A 14,394-nucleotide genomic window follows, 5' to 3' on the forward strand; every position below is an offset into this window, starting at 1 on the left:
ACTTTCATTTTCCACATAACATCCACAACAATAACAACCAAACACCAAGTAACACAATTAGAACATGATTTTCACACACACACATGTAGGACACCTCACGGCCACACCTCTATCCTCATGCCTTTCATGAATTTTATCCATTTTCATGCACTACAACATCCACAAATATCCATAACATACAAAGAAGGATGAATTCTTACCTTGTTCTTCAATTCTTTACTTGGCTAGAACTTGGCAACTTGTATGATTGTGAGTTCTTCTTGCTTTAACAACAACTCCACCTTGTTAAGGACCTTCTACTTAGTAGGGAGTGATTTTTGGGAGGAATTTTTCTCAACTTTTCTTGGAATTTTTCTTTGGCGAATGGCACTTGCAACTTTTCTCCTTCTTTCTCTTGTTCTTCTTTTCTTGAATTTTCTAGAAAGTTTTATGGAAATAAAGATGACTTTCTACATAATTATACACAAGTCTTCCACCAAATTTCCCATATTTGTAAATTGGTCCTTCTACATAAAATTATAACTACATGGTCCCTTTCTTTCCTTTCTTGAAATTTCTAGAAAATTATGAGTCAAGGATGACTTAGTCATCTTTTATTAGAGTAAAACAAACCCCTTCATGGGCCTAGCCCATGCCATGGCCGGTTGGGCCTCTCTTTTGCTTCCAAAAACAATTAATCCAAGCCCAATTGTATTTCATAGTAAGTGATATTTCATAGAATTGTTTCCAAAAATTCCGACTTTACCCCTAGACTCTCTTAATAATTCCGCTTCTAAATTCTTCATAAACCATTCATATACTTAACAAAATAAAAATAGGGCCTTGCTCGTCGTCCTCCCGCAATTGTCTTGAATCATCCGAACGCACAAAATGCGGGATATAACAGATAGTTTAGGGAGGAAAGTCTTACTTCAAATAGTTCAGATATGAAACACAAAAAAAAAAAGAAGTGATAGTTGAGGTGTGTATTTGACCCTCATCTCATTATCTTAAGGATTAGATCAATCTAAGTGGAATCCAAATGTGTCTAAGATCTAAAACGTAACTAGCTAAAAAAAATTGGTAAACTTCTCCAAATAACAAATCGTAGTTTTCTTAAACATTAAAATTAGCCGGCAACTTAATTTTGTTCTGGACATACATGAATGTTTGAAGAACTTTTTGTTTTCTTTTCCATGGCATAAGTTCATTATTGATCACTAATTTTCTTACTAGAAAATCCTGCAAATCTGCAGGCTCTTGTTCTTCACTTGAAGGAAAAAGAACTGTACAAGAAGACAAAAGGTATTATTTTATTTTGGTTATCCTATGAAAGTTATCAAATATTACTCTATATTAGAAACGTGACTTTGGATGTACGAACACCGCATTACAAAATTGTACCAAAGGCACAATAAATTGTACTCTATACTTGTGCCTACATTTTTGGTGAAACAACACGTGTCATTCAATTTTACTTTACCAAACCATCTCTCTATACTTCAGCATTTGGGATACAGTATCCAGCTTTTCGCTCTACTTCTCTGGCTTTATCTATTTGTGTATTTTCCTTTTTGTGTGTTTAGACTTCCTTCACCAATTCTGTCTTTTTCTGATTTTAACTTCTGTTTGCTACTATCTTTCAGCCTCTAATGTGATTGCTAAGTCTGGTAAGGTTTCTCTGCTTTGTTTCTTTTTTTCTCGACCCATGTTCTATCTTTACTTCGATTTCATTGGATGTCCTGGGTCTACTGATTCTTCATGAAATCATTTGTACCTATTGTAATTTTGTATTGACTTGATTCGCTGCTTCTATTACTCAAAAACATGATCAGAAAAATTGAGAAATATGGAGTTTTTAAAAAGAAAAAGAAACTCATTTTGTCAGTTAGATGAAAAACATCGGTACTTCTATTCCTTTTTCTCGTGCGTTCTTTTTGAATTCTTTTCTCCTCTCACTTGGCTTGTCGGAAACTATCATATGAATGCATTTGTAGTTGATTTTTTTTTTTCCAATTTCTAAATCTCTAAATGTTTGTATTTCTTTTGAGTATTTATCTTTTTGGATTTTCACATGCATGTTAGTAACTGTTTCTTTTTTGGACACTGATGCACTGAGGGTGTTTGATGTTATGCCTAATCAATTAATTTTCTTTTACTTCACTTATTTTGCCCCATTCTCTTTGTAACGTCCCTGTTGCACCTTGGAAAATTTCCCATTACGTACAATGAATAGACTAACGAGGGGTATGACGTATACAAGGTTTGGACAAGTAAGAAATAGTATTTGATGGTCCTAACAAAGATTTCCAAAGACATTCGAGTTAAGGAGAGAAAGTTGTTGAGGAAAGCGAGTTATAAGTTGAGTGTATCGGATAAGAATTTCGAGCATTAAGTTAACAATGTTCTAATGGTACCTTGGGGAAGAGTTATAACGTCTCTTAGGATGGTAATGAAGTGATGAACAAGTGTTAAGAAGGTTCCATAAGGATCGAAGATCAAACGAGTCGACAAAACAATTCTCGGAAAACTGGGCAAACCTACGGCCAGACATACTGGCCGTATAAAAAGTATGGACCGTATGTCCAACTGTAGATTCAGCCCAGAAGAGCATACTTCACTGGACCAGATCTACGGCCAGACATACGGCCCGTAGAAAACATACGGACCGTATGTTGGTCCGTATATCTTGGTCGGGACTGAACTTGAATTAATATAAGGGACCTCTTCTTATTTCATTTTCATTTCACCTTCACTTCTCCACAACACAAGAAAATTCTAGAACACTCCAAACACTTCAATCATAAGAAAACAATAGAAATCAAAGATCAACAACAAGAAATCAAGTGAATCAAGTGAAGGAAACCTCATTAAAGTCATTCAACTCATGAAATCCCAAGAGAGAGGAAGTAGGGTTTGGGTGGAAAAGGTGAATTGTCATCCAAGGCTTATTCCTCTATCAATTAAGGTAAGTTTTATGGTGTTTCTATGTTGTTTGAAGTATTAGTAAGTTGAAACACATGAATGGTAGAAGAGAATAGAAAATGGGTCTTAAATGGGTGAATAATGTCATTGTGGAATAGTAGTTGGAGTGAATCATGAAAATGGTTACGTTGAGATTATAAATGTGTTATAAATGACATTTGGAACATGAAATAAGTATTGTATGTGAAAGTATGTGATAATAGACTTTGGTCATGATGTTGGAGAATTGAAGTAGAATTGTGAAATGTGAATAATGTACATGAATGGCGATAGTTGCTAGCGATATTGTGATTGTTGTTATGAATGTTGGGAGTCAATATGGAATATGGCGGAAAGTAGTATAAACAAAGGAAACGCTGCCCAATTTTCTTTAGCCTTAAGAAGCACATTCTTGTAATTACCTAGCTAACGACGATACGAACTATCTTGAAGGTAAAGACGCAAGCATTAAAGGAGAACGACAAGCGATAGAATAGTTAAACGACAAAGGTATGTGAGGCTAATCCTTTCTTTCTAAGGCATGAGTCCCATGGCATGAATTTCCTCTTTTATTATGAATGTTCCATCTTAGAGAAGACTATGAGCCCTTGTTCATGAGTAGACGTACGAGATAAGAGATATGCTACGATTGTGATAACGATAATGACAAGCTAAGTCTAGAGATGCTATAGTCTATGATATGATGTTCCAATTAAGCTAATGAAGCTATCCATAGCCCATTGATGTTGATCATCATATACACTCACCTTATGCTTGTTCCTTCAAGGTGAGGCAGGTTACTTATGAATGTTCCATAACGAAGTCGGGGGTTTACGACCTTACGTCACCCCGATAGAGTATGATTATATATGAGTCTCTATGCATGGATTATGATAAGTATATTATGATAAGCATACTATGATGAGTACGTGATGATATTACACTGCGCCTATTTGGCCGGGCAGTCACCGCCAAGGCGGGCAGCTACACACCATGGCCAGATGGCATGGGCAGACACCACTAGTGGGCGGCATGAGATGATACCCCGGACGCGGGAGGCCTGGACGCGGGCTAATGCTAATGCTAATGTTATTGATTATCACACCGTACCTATATGGTCGGGCAGCTTATACATCTATGCATATATTATATGATGATGAGTATGAAAGTAAGCCAGCATGTATGATTTCCTTTATGATTCAGTCAGTCACAAATTGCTCTTCATTGATGCCTCATTATTTCATTGATGTTTTATTATTGTTTATGCCTTACATACTCAGTACAATATTCGTACTGACGTCCTTTTCTTTGGACGTTGTGTTCATGCCCACAGGTAGACAGGGAGGTGATCCAGACTCATAGGAGCTAGCGGCTGATTTGAGAGCACTCTATTTTCCGGAGGTGCCATTGATTATTCTTTTGGTACATATATGTATATATTCATTATTGGGCACGACGGGGTCCTGTCCCATCCATATGTCTAGTACTCTAGTAGAGGCTCGTAGATACGCAGTGTGGGTAGTATGGTCCCATAGTCTTCATGTATATGTATGTGTATATATATATATATTTTGATAGCCGAAGGGCTTATGTTTATAAAAGTAAATGTGTTGCAAATGATGATAGTTTTATATGATTATGAGCATACAGTATGAATGAGCATAGATGAGTAACAGAATGAGCGGTGTTCGGTGGTTAGCCCCGGATACCGTCATGGCCCGTAGTTCGGGTCGTGACGAAGTGATATCGAACGGTTCGGTCCTAGGAAGTGTCTACGAGCCGTGTCTAGTAGAGTCTTGTTTATGGTGTGTTGCGCGCCACGCTAATAAACAGGAGGCTACGGGGCATTTAGGAAAAAGGACCATCCTTCTTCTTACGAGATCGTGCGATAGAGCCGTGCATAAGATTTAATCCTCCCTAATAAGTGTGTTGTGATTTAAAAAATGCAGCCAAAAGGAAAACCTAAAGCCGCCCAGAAGGGCAAGACTACGACAAAAAGGCGAGCAGAAAGAGAGCCGCCTGTGAATATGGATGAGGGCGTGTCACATCATGAGGCTCCATCTACTGCCTCTATTACTCCGCCGATTACGGAAGAGCAAGAAGGGGCTTCAGCTCCAGCTCTCATGCCTCCATTCCCTCCACCGGCTACTTCGAGTCAACAAGTGACCGAGGCTATTAATTTATTGACACAGTTGGTTGCCGTCCAAGCACAGCGACAGAATGCGGGCCCAAGCGATCGTTCAGCTAGTACTAGAGCCCGAGACTTCATGAGTTTGAATCCTCCGGAATTCTTCGGGTCGAAGTCGGATGAAGAACCGCAAGGTTTTATTGATGAGATGTTGAGAACATTGCGGATTATTCATGCTTCCGAGACCGAATCCGTGGAGTTGGCGTCATATAGACTCCGGGATGTGGCGGTTCTATGGTATAATAATTGGATAGCATCGAGGCAAGAGAATGCACCTCCTCCCGTGTGGTAAGAATTCGTAGATGCTTTCATTCATCATTATTTGCCACCCGAGGTTCGACGAGCTAGGGCGGATAGATTTCTAAATTTGAAGCAAGGGAATATGAGCGCCAGAGAGTATAGCCTTCAATTTAATTCATTGGCTAGATATGCTCCTACTTTGGTGGCCGACATGGGCGATAGGGTGCATAGATTTGTGAGTGGCTTAGGGCCACATTTGTTTAAAGATTGCTTAACGGCTTCATTGCAAGATGGGATGGATATTTCCCGTATTCAAGCCCATGCCCAAAATTTGAGGGACAACAACCTCCCGCAAAGGGGTGATCGTGATGTTGATAGAGGGCAAGGCAAAAGGGCCGGAGATCTATGGGCACGGCCGTGATTATAGAGAGGATCGAGGTAGACATTTTCTAGGCACTCAGGCCAGTCAGCGACGAGTGCACCTCCCCGATTTACAGGCAGAAGATTTGATTGCTCTTTCCGTTCAGGACAGGGCCAGAGTTCGAGGGCCCGGGTTCTCGGTTTGGGGAGATTACAGTCAGAGGAGACCTCCAGTACCGCGATGCAGCCAGTGCGGTAGATTACATTCTGGACAGTGCCGCCAGGGTTCAGATGCTTGTTATGCTTGTGGTCAGGTGGGGCATATGATGAGAGATTGCCCGTCGATGAGCGGCAGAGCTAGGACCTATCCCACAGGATCAGCGGCCGGTCCTCATCAGTACGTCCTACGGGGGGATCCTCCCCGGCTCCGGCGAGGCCAAGGTAGAGGCCGAGGGGGAGTATCTACTTCGGGAGCCACACAGCCCTGCTTATATGCTTTAGCCGGACGGCAAGATCTTGAGTCCTCCCCAGATGTGGTTACAGGTACATTGACTGTGTTTTCTCATGATGTGTATGCATTGATAGATCCGGGTTCCACATTATCATATATTACTCCATATGTTGCTAATCGTATTGGGGTGAAACCCGAGCCAATTAAACCTTTTGAGGTGTCTATTCCGGTTGGTGATCCCGTGATAGCTAAACAAGTGTATAAAGATTGTATAATTGTGATATGTGATCGCCAAACCAAAGCTGATTTAGTTGAGCTAGAAATGCTAGATTTTGATGTTATAATGGGTATGGATTGGTTGGCCTCATGCTATGCTAATGTTGATTGTCGAATGAAATTAGTCCGATTTCAATTTCTGGAGAGCCCGTGCTTGAATGGAAAGGTAATACGGCAACTCTAAGAGGTAGGTTTATTTCCTACCTTAAGGCAAGAAAGATGATAGCCAAGGGCTATATTTATCATCTAGTCCGAGTTCATGACACGGAAGCAAAATATCCAACTTTCCAATCTGTTCCGGTAGTGAATGAATTTCCGGATGTATTTCCAGATGAACTTCCAGGCCTTCCTCCAGAAAGAGAAATTGATTTCGCCATTGATGTGTTGCCGGACACTAAACCTATTTCTATCCCTCTTTATCGAATGGCGCCGGCAGAATTGGAAGAGCTGAAGGCACAGTTGAAAGATTTGCTCGACAAGGGGTTCATTAGACCCAATTCGTCGCCGTGGGGAGCACCGGTCTTATTTGTGAGAAAGAAAGATGGCTCTCTACGAATGTGTATTGATTATAGACAGTTGAATAAGGTGACGATAAAGAACAAGTATCCTCTTCCGAGGATTGATGATTTATTTGATCAGCTACAGGGTGCCAAGTGGTTTTCCAAGATAGATTTGAGATCGGGTTATCATCAAGTGAGAGTTAGAGAAGAAGATATTCCCAAGACAGCTTTCAGAACGAGATATGGCCATTATGAATTCCGAGTAATGTCGTTTGGGCTAACTAATGCTCCGGCAGTGTTCATGAATTTAATGAATAATGTATTCAGGCCTCTCTTAGATCTGTTCGTGATAGTATTCATTGATGATATTTTAGTGTATTCTCGCACAGAATCAGAACATGCAGATCATTTGCGTATTGTTCTTGGAATTCTCCGAACTTGGGAGTTGTATGCGAAGTTTTCAAAGTGCGAGTTCTGGTTAAATTCTGTGACATTCTTGGGGCATGTTATTTCAGATGATGGCATTAGAGTTGACACTCAAAAAATTGAAGCTGTAAAGACTTGGCCAAGGCCTACGACGCCTACAGAAGTTCGTAGTTTTCTGGGATTGGCAGGTTATTACAGGAGATTCGTAGAGGGCTTTTCATCCATCTCAGCCCCCTTGACGAAGTTAACCCAGAAGTCAGCAAAATTTCAGTGGAATGACGCTTGTGAGCGTAGCTTCCAAGAGTTAAAAGACAAATTAACCTCAGCTCCAGTCTTAACGCTTCCAGAAGGGCCGGATGGCTATGTTGTGTATTGTGATGCTTCCGGTGTTGGGTTAGGATGTGTATTGATGCAGCACGGAAAAGTCATTGCTTATGCTTCGAGGCAGCTGCGAAAACATGAAAAGAACTACCCAACTCATGATCTCGAATTGGCTGCAGTTATTCATGCATTGAAAATGTGGAGACATTATTTGTATGGTGTGCATGTCGATATCTATACAGATCATAAGAGTCTCCAATACATCTTCAAACAGAAGGAGTTGAATCTACGGCAAAGGCGGTGGTTAGAATTATTGAAAGATTATGATGTTAATATTTTATGTCACCCCGGAAAGGTCAATGTAGTAGCTGATGCGCTTAGCCGCCGATCAATGGGCAGCTTATGTGAAGTCCCTCCAGAGAAGAAAGAAATGATCCATGAACTTCATCAACTAGCTAACCTTGGAGTGCGTATAATTGATTCAGGTGATGCAGGAGTTAGTGTTAAAGATCCCACAGTTTCATCCTTGGACACAGAAATAAAAGAGCGCCAATACGAGGATCCCAAATTGAAGTATTATAAAGGTGTGAAGTTTCCAAAAGAAAATTCACCATTTGAAGTCTCGGCAGATGGGGTTCTCAGGTACCAGAATAGGTTATGTGTTCCGGATGTTGCAAAATTACGCCGCCAAATTCTAAAAGAAGCTCATTACTCCCGGTATTCTATTCATCCAGGAGCCACAAAAATGTATCATGATCTTAAATTGATGTATTGGTGGGATGGCATGAAAAGAGACATGGCAGAGTTTGTAGCTCAATGTCCAAATTGCCAGCAAGTAAAGATAGAACATCAGAAGCCAGGGGGATTATTGCAAGCAATGGAAATTCCTACGTGGAAATGGAAAGTGATTAACATGGATTTTATTGTAGGATTGCCCCGTTCCCGAGGCAAGTATGATTCCATATGGGTGATTGTGGATAGATTGACGAAAGCAGCTCATTTTCTTCCAGTTAAAATTACATACTCAGCCAGGAGATTATGCGAGGTTGTATATCAAGGAAATTGTGAGACTTCATGGTGTTCAAATGTCTATCATTATAGATAGAGGAGCACAGTTTACAGCTAAGTTCTGAAAATCTTTCCAAGAAGGTCTAGGTACTCAAGTAAGGCTCAGCACGACATTTCATCCACAGACGGACGGACAAGCCGAGCGTACTATACAGACCTTGGAGGATATGCTAAGGGCATGTGTTTTAGATTTTGGTGGTAGTTGGGATGACCACTTACCCCTAATCGAATTTGCCTATAATAATAGCTATCATTCCAGTATCCAAATGGCTCCGTATGAAGCTTTAGATGGAAGGAAGTGTAGATCTCCAATTGGATGGTTTGATGTCGGAGAAGTGCAATTAATAGGCCTCGAGTTGATCCAACAAGCGGTAGAAAAGGTCAAAATAATCCGAGATCGGTTATTAACAGCTCAAAGTCACCAAAAGTCTTATGCGGACAACCGCCGGCGAGACCTAGAATTTCAAATTGGTGATTGGGTATTTCTGAAAGTGTCACCAATAAAAGAGGTGATGAGATTTGGTAAGAAAGGGAAGTTGAGTCCTCGATACATTGGACCTTACAAAATCATCCGCAAGGTGGGTCAAGTGGCGTATAAACTAGACTTGCCTTCAGAGCTTGAATTAGTTCATCCAGTATTCGATGTATCAATGCTCTGCAAATGTGTCGGAGATCCCACAAGGATTGTACCAGTCAATGATGTCCAGATCACAGAAAAGCTAGCCTATGAAGAAGTGTCTATTGCCATATTAGACAGGCAAGTACGAAGGCTTCGGAATAAGGAAGTGGCTTCGGTTAAGGTCTTATGGCGAAATAACAATTGGGAAGAAATGACTTGGGAAGTGGAAGAGAAGATGAAATCCATATATCCGCATTTATTTCAGCCCCCAGAAGAGATCTATTATGAGACATCGAGATTATGAGGTATGTAAGCTTTACTTTTATGTATATGGGTCGTGTGTGGCCAATCTATATTGCTGTTGTGTTGTGGCCCTGTGACGCAATGATATTATGGGTTGTTGTGACAGGATGTTAATGCCATATTATAGGGAAAACTCTGGCGAAATTTTTCTAAAATCCCCGACGACTTAACATTCGAGGACGAATGTTCCCAAAGGGGGGAAGAATGTTACACCTTGGAAAATTTCCCATTACGTACAATGAATAGACTAACGAGGGGTATGACGTATACAAGGTTTGGACAAGTAAGAAATAGTATTTGATGGTCCTAACCAAGATTTTCAAAGACATTCGAGTTAAGGAGAGAAAATTGTTGAGGAAAGCGAGTTATAAGTTGAGTGTATCGGATAAGAATTTTGAGCATTAAGTTAACAATGTTCTAATGGTACCTTGAGGAAGAGTTATAATGTCCCTTAGGATGATAATGAAGTGATGAACAAGTGTTAAGAAGGTTCCATAAGGATCGGAGATCAAACGAGTCGACGAAACAATTCTCGGAAAACTGGGCAAACCTACGGCCAGACATACTGGCAGTATAAAAAGTATGGACCGTATGTCCTGTTATATCCAGTATTTCGTACATGGGACAATTCGGTTTAACTAGGATAAGTTAGAGGCAAAACCATTCCGGGATACAAAGTCGAGACTTTTGACCTTCGATTTTATTTTAAGACATGAGTTGTGCATGAATTTGTTGGCATGGAACAATTAGGAAGATTTGGGACCAAAAGTGATATAATGGGAAGTTGGTAAATCATACAATTTTTGGCCCTTAGCCGTGTAGAATTGGGGTGGTGCCCACCCATTTTGTGTTCAATTTTTATTGCTCCAACACATGGTGTGGGCCAAGGACACTTGGGAACTTTATATAATATCACAAAGATGACTTCTAAGTCATTCATCTCATTTCCAGCACTTAGAAAAAAAAAGAGCAAGAAGTGGAGAACAAAGGGAGGCTCTCGGCCAACCCCCATAAATTTGAAGTTCAATTTTAGCCACTCCAAAAATATTTATTTGGTTCTAATCCACTAATTTGAGGTCCCTAAGTAGCGTAGAAGTGTTGTTCGGGTCATCCAACCGCTAGTTTTCATTATTGCAAACCCTAGCCTATTGTGAAGTTGAAGGAAGAAAGGTAAGATTTGATCTTGTTTGATGTGTTATAAAGGTTGTATGCATGTTGTAGTATGTTAAAATGGATGAAAATCATGAATATAGTATGTTGGAGTTAAGGCCGTGTATGTGAGATTTAGCCGTGTAAGTGTGTGTGTGTTGAGTTGTGTTGAAGCAATGACTTAATGCCTAGTTAGCATGTGTGATTGTTGTAGAGTGAAGAAATGAATGAGAATCATAAGTATATGCATGTGTAGTGTGGGCCGAATATGGGCATGTAGTGTGGCAAGTAATGAATTAATGTCGCTTAGTGTGTTAGTTGTTGTCGTTATGAATTTCATGATGAGAATGAGAGTTTAATGACTCAAATTGATGTTGTAATTGTTGCGGACTGATTTGGAGGTTATTGTACATTTGGTGTAATTTGTATATTTATGAGAATGATATCGTTATAGTGTGGATTGTTGATACAAATCATGATTCGGAAGCTAGAAATGGGCCATAGTTGTGTCTCGGGTTTGGGGACAGTTTTTGGGCAAATTGGAGCCTTGTTGGATTGTTGGAAATATTGTATGAATTGTTTGAAATGTTCTTAAATGTTGTTAGTATGGATTCAGATTGGTATTTGAATGTACAAGCGTTGTTGTTGGCTTGAACGTGAGTCGTTGAATCAAATGTGTTGAAAGTTGTTGAATGATGTAAAGGCGAGTTATTAATGTTATATTGCCTTTCGGGTTGCTTATTGATGTTGCTAGGTTGGTTGTTGTTGTTGTTGTTGATTTGGCCGAGTTAAATTCTCGGGGTTGGCCTATTTACAGGGAAATGTTTGCGCCCAAATTTCTGTAGAATTAAGGGCTAAATTGAAATTAAATGCCCAAAATGTCTATAGCTAATGTTTGGCATATTATGACTTGTTTGTAGACCTTGGAGAGCCCGAGGCGTAGGTTGGCTTTAGCTTGAATTTGGAGTAGCTTTGAGAGCGTCTGAGGTATGTAAAGCTCAATCCTTCCTTCTTTTGGCATGCCTTGGTTTTGAATAGGCTATGACACTAGCCTCGAGGAAATTCTACTCTCGCGATCCGACCATGTCTGTGATTCTTATTTATTTCTTGGTCTTCGTATGCTTGACGAGATGAAATATTGGCCCTTATGTCTTTTGTATGACTAAGTTTCAAAAGTTGCATAAAAGTTTGGTTTTTAAAAGAATTTTGTTCCTAAATGATTCCGAAAACTACGAAAGTCCGTAACTTTCACAGACAGAACCGGATCGCTTCGATTTGCTCAAAAATGATTCCATGATGTATGATGACTATGTTTTCCATAGGCGGGCCCGACTCGGGTCGACACCCCTCCGTGGGCCCCGCGACTTTCTTTATGTACTTTGACGATTTTTGAAAGAATTCGATATGACCATCTTCCCGACCCCCGAGTATGATTACCTATTTGTCTATTGAGTTTGAAATAAGGATTTTACGTATGTGATTTTGATATGTTCCGTGACGCTCGGGAAAATCGATTTGACTACGGTTTTGGCCTATAAACGATGGTTCGTTTCGATTAACCTACTAAGTCTTTGTAAATGTTTTAACCATTTGGTTACTTGTGATTCTGCTCGTGCATTACTTACATTTTTACGTTGAGTCCGAAATAAGGATTTTATGTATGTGATGATACGTTCCCGATGCTGACGTTCGGCGAATATTGCCGGACCGGATTTTGGCCTATAAACGGTATGTGATATTGACCGTTTCGGATTAACTTGGCTAAGGTATAGGTATATGTGATATTTGGCTACTTATGATTCTTGGCCGGGTATGCGTGTATACATGATATCGACCGAGTCCGTGGTGGTACTTGACCGCGGTATGTGTATATGTGATTTTGACGGCCGGATTATGATTGGTCGGTTAATGTCGACGTGCTCATATGATAAGATAAGATGTTATGATGTTTTTCGATATGTATATGTATGATCGCGTATTTGTATAAGTGTGTTGGCATTCGATTATTATATTTCGTCTTCGGTACCTATGATATGTTTGACTTGCGTATCGTATGAGACAAATATTTTTTCAAAAGAAAGTAAGCATTTTGGTCAGTATGTTCACTTTCTTTCGTACTTCTGTTTTGATTAACTCGGATTTGTTACTATATCTTCTGCTTTGCATACTCAGTACATATTCCGTACTGACCCCCTCTTCGGGGGCGCGTTTCATGCCCGCGGTACGGACGTACGGTTGGCGACCCGCCGTCTAGGACACCCATCCCGCTGTTGGAGTGCTCCCTTTATTCCGAGCCCACGTTTTGGTATATATTCTCCGTTGTGTAAGTATTTGTTTGTTCGGGGGTACGGCGGGGCCCGTCCCGTCATATGATTCTCGTTGTTAATTTAGAGGTCCGTGGATGTATATGTGGGTTAGGCCTATCTTTGTTGGTGTGTTTGTATGTTACATGTTACGGGGCGATCCTATTAGCAAGGGAGCAGCCTTGTCGGCTTGCATTTGTATATGTATTTGATACGATGCGCCATTTGATAGCCTTGCGGACTTCGATATATATATGTTTGCGTTTATATGTGTTTGAGACGGCTTGAAATAACCACAACGTCGATATTTGTATGCGCGTAAGCTATCTATGTGAATCGGATTAATGAATGTGTTTGGGTGCCCACGGCACTAGTCACGGCCTACGGGGTTGGGTTGTGACGATGGTATCGAGCGGTTCGTCCTCGGAAATGTCTACGGGCCGTGTCTAGTAGAGTCTTGTTTATCGGTGTGTTGTGCACCACATCTATAAACGGGAGGCTACAGGACATTTAGGATGTTATCTTTCCTTCGATCTTAGATCGTGCGATAGAGCTGTGTTATCGGGATAACTCTTCTCTGACGAAATTTTATGATTTCAGCGATGCCTCCGAGGAAGGCCACGGCTGCCCGAAGGGCAGTCTACGGCCAGTGAGACCAGGCGGGCCGGATAGCTACTAGGGCCCGTGCCCGGCTGCCGAGGGTGTGCCTCCGATGGCTAGTTACGCTGCACGCCGCATCGAGGAGGGATTTGGAGCGACGGCGAGCCGGGATGGGGGGGCGGCCCCCGCCGGCCCACGAGGTTCGAGCACCGAGCCTCGGCTCCTCGGCCGGGGGCGGAGGATCGGCGTGCGAGATGCGATCCGGTTATTGACCGAATTGATGGCGGCCCGAGTTCGCGGGCACGGATCGGGGGGTGATCGTGCGGATAGATATGACGGGGGCCGGAGGGCCGTGATTTTTCGCTTTGTGCCCACCGAGTTTTTCGGGTCAAAGCCCGCGAGAGGACCCTCGGGAGTTCATCCGGCGGATGCGGCGTACACTGCGATTGATTAGTGCTTCGAGGATAGAGTCGGTTGAGATGGCATCCTATCGGTTGCACGATGTAGCGCTAACGGTACGAGTCTGGATGTTGTCCGGAGGTGAGGGTGCCCCTCCAGCTGTATGGGGCGAGTTTACGGAGGCCTTCCCGCCCATTTTCTACCTCGGAGGTGAGGGCGGGCCGGGGTAGACGCATTCTGTTGTTGAG

This window comes from Lycium ferocissimum, chromosome 1, assembly GCF_029784015.1.
Source record: "Lycium ferocissimum isolate CSIRO_LF1 chromosome 1, AGI_CSIRO_Lferr_CH_V1, whole genome shotgun sequence".
Taxonomy (NCBI): Eukaryota; Viridiplantae; Streptophyta; class Magnoliopsida; order Solanales; family Solanaceae; genus Lycium; species Lycium ferocissimum.